The sequence below is a fragment of the Octodon degus genome, unplaced genomic scaffold (assembly GCF_000260255.1).
Source record: "Octodon degus isolate 3935 unplaced genomic scaffold, OctDeg1.0 scaffold00292, whole genome shotgun sequence".
In the NCBI taxonomy this organism is placed as follows: Eukaryota; Metazoa; Chordata; class Mammalia; order Rodentia; family Octodontidae; genus Octodon; species Octodon degus.
The window spans coordinates 1,982,077-1,985,326 of NW_004524868.1; positions in this window are offsets into that span (position 1 = coordinate 1,982,077).

The window sequence follows — 3,250 nt, forward strand, 5'->3', positions numbered from 1 at the left end:
AAATTATTACATACTATTGCAATAACAATAAGTCAAGAATAAACTACAATAATAGTGAGAACTTTCTTTCCCTTCCATTCTACTGGCCTCATTACAACTGATGTAGCAGAACTTCAGATCAAACTATTGTGGTGACAAAGAAGCAAGAAAGTATAAGAACAAAGGTGTTTAGTTTTACACCTTTTCTTGTTAATGGATAATCCTTCAGAGAAAATGACAACAGATATGTAAGTAAGGTTATAGATGACAGACACATCCCCAGCCTCTCCAATCTGCTTGTTTGTCAGGTAACTCTGGAACCACTCTGAGCAAGAAGACAAAACTGTAAGCACACAGATAAGGAGGGGGAGATAGGGTGCCTATTTCTGATCTGAGATGGAAAGGAGGGCTGCAGGGGAGCATTGAGAGCAATAAGGTTCTGAAAATCCTGCTCCTGGGAGCAGAGGCCATAGTTCTGAACTGAATGGATAGGATGAGAGTGTATAGCAGCACTAAGCAAGTGATTTAGTCACGCAGTAAAATGAGATGTGCCAATAGCTAGGACTCATTCATTCCCAAATAAATGCATTTGCCTAGAGTGACCAGGCAGATAATGAAACTGAATGGAAGGGCTGGAATTGAAATGTGCCATGCAGAAAGAACATGTCCAATTAAGAGGAGAAAGCCACTTGCCCAGAGGTCACTGTGGTCATGAAGGGATGATCACTCAAATTCTCTGATTTTCAGGAGAAGCAGAAGTCTCTGTCACACTTAGCCCATTAAAATACAAAGAAAAAGAGATACACTTACAATGACAAAAGCTAACTATTTAAGAGGGGAGTAATAAAAATATACTACAAATATTAGAAAAACAACACAGCAGGAAAAGAGATCCCTTTGTATACTCTTCTGATAATGTGAATGAGTAGAGTTGTTACAGAAGAAATTTATGAAATTTCCAAAGAAAACTAGAAATAGAGCAACCTCTTCAGTACCCCACCTAGCTCTCAGGAGTTATTCCGGTTCCCCATTCCTTTTTCCCAAAAGTAGTCCTACTTTAAAAAAAAACAGCAAAAAGAAAACCAGAAATAAAGTTATTATATCACAATCATCTTCAGTATATAAAGAAAAAAATACTATGTCAAATTGATAGGTACACACCCATATTCACAATAACCAAGATGTGAATTAACCTCAGTGTTCATCATTGGATAAAGATAATGCAGTATGAATATAAATTGAAACATTTTTCAGCCTTTAAAGTGATAGAAATGTCATTTTTGATGAGGTGGATGATACTGGGAAAGACTAATATTAAAGAAGCTTTGCACAGAAAGACATGTCACACAGGATCTCACATGGAGAATGTAAATGTGCTGAACTCATACCCCAGAGTAGAATGGTGGTTAGTAAATTAGAGGGGATACTAGGGAGACAGACATACAAAAAGACAGATATATTTGAGGGATCTTTTACAGTATTCTTACTCTATATAATAATCTACTGTGTTCTTACAAAATACTAAGAAAAGGTAATTCTGTGTTTGTATCACAAAAATATGACTACATGAGATAATGCATGCCAATTTAATTTGCTTGATCTATCCATTGCAATATAGATAGATATATATATATATATATATATATATATATATTCATTTGGAATATCATATTCTACATGATTAATACATATGCTTGCTAACTATTTTTTAAAAAATCAATTCCATAGAAGGGTGAGCTTTCAACCAGTCTATAGACTATCAGTAAGTTTAGTGCTGAATTACTCTACATATATTCTTCTCTTTATATGAATATTTATCATGCACAAGTGAATTTTAAGAATATACTTGAAAATATTCATGTAGGGAAGATACAACGTATTGTCTTAGTTAATGTCTTCAGGCTGAGACAAAATGCCACATATTCACAGTTAAAGTAGGAAAGGTTTATTTCAGCTCACCATCTGTAGGTCTCCATCAAAAGCCAGCTGGCTCAAAGGCACAGTGGCACGTGGAGGAGCACCACAGAGAAGAAACAGTCCATGGGAAAGCAGCAAGGAGACGCAAAAGCAGCAAGCAGCAGCAGCAGCGAGCCTGCCTTCTTTCTGTCCCTACAAGTCTATTGACAGTGCCAACTGTACCCAGAGTAGGGCATCCATTATCCACACACTTAATTCCAGATTCACACCCTTAAACTTCATTCACATATCCTAATCCAGCCACCTCCAAAACTGCCCACCCATCACTGCATGTGGATTTGGGAGACATCTACATACAAGGAACATACAATACTTTCATGCTTAACTATATATAAAAATCATTTGTACTTGATGGAAATACAGTAGAATCAATGAATTCCATTTTTAAGATCCGCTTCATGTGATTCTGAAGCATCAGGATAGAATGACTACATTTAGAGGACCTAGTTTAACCATTGTTGCATGAGAAGATACATCTATGTTCGAGATCACAAGCCCAGCCAACCATAGACCTCAACGTACAGTACTGGTAGAATTTTATTTTTGGAAGGACCAGGGATTGAACTCAGGCCCTTGCGCTTGCCAGGGTAGCACTTATGCCACTGAGCCATCTCCTCTGCCCCAATATTGGTAGAATTTTAAGATTTTCTACATATACCTGTCTATAAATAATCTAAAGTTATTTGATGATATGCCAAATAATATAATCACATAAGTGTAATCATGTATTTATGGATAATGTCCCCTTTTTAGATGGCTAAACAATCTTTTTCCAACCATTTTGCCATCAGTTGACATTCACTTTGTTTCTAGGGTTCTTGCCATTAGAGCAGGATTTGGCAATTCCCTTGCAAGAAGCTGAATGCATTAAATAATATCCTTATATACTAATGACTATCTGTATGGAAGCAACAATCAGGTTAGAATGGATAAAAGGATATTTGAGGCCATTAATGTTGTCATTGTTGTTGTTGATAAAACAAGTTTACTACAAAATATCAGAGTGTCTTCTCCAGTGGGTAATAAACTTTCCAAGGAACCAGTGTTTGCAAATAATATTCTCTGTCTTCCTATCAGCGCGGAATATCGACTGTATTTTAGCTTTCGTTAGTCTGGTTAGTATCAAGTGATGGATATCATCTGTGTTCTCCACACATATTAATGAATTTGAGCATTTTATATGAACGCTTGTCATTTGGCTGCATTTTGTGTGAGATTTCTTTTTATAATCTGCTTTTACCTTGTGGATATTATATTGCATATGAAAATTTGTATAAAGGTATATTAATATTTT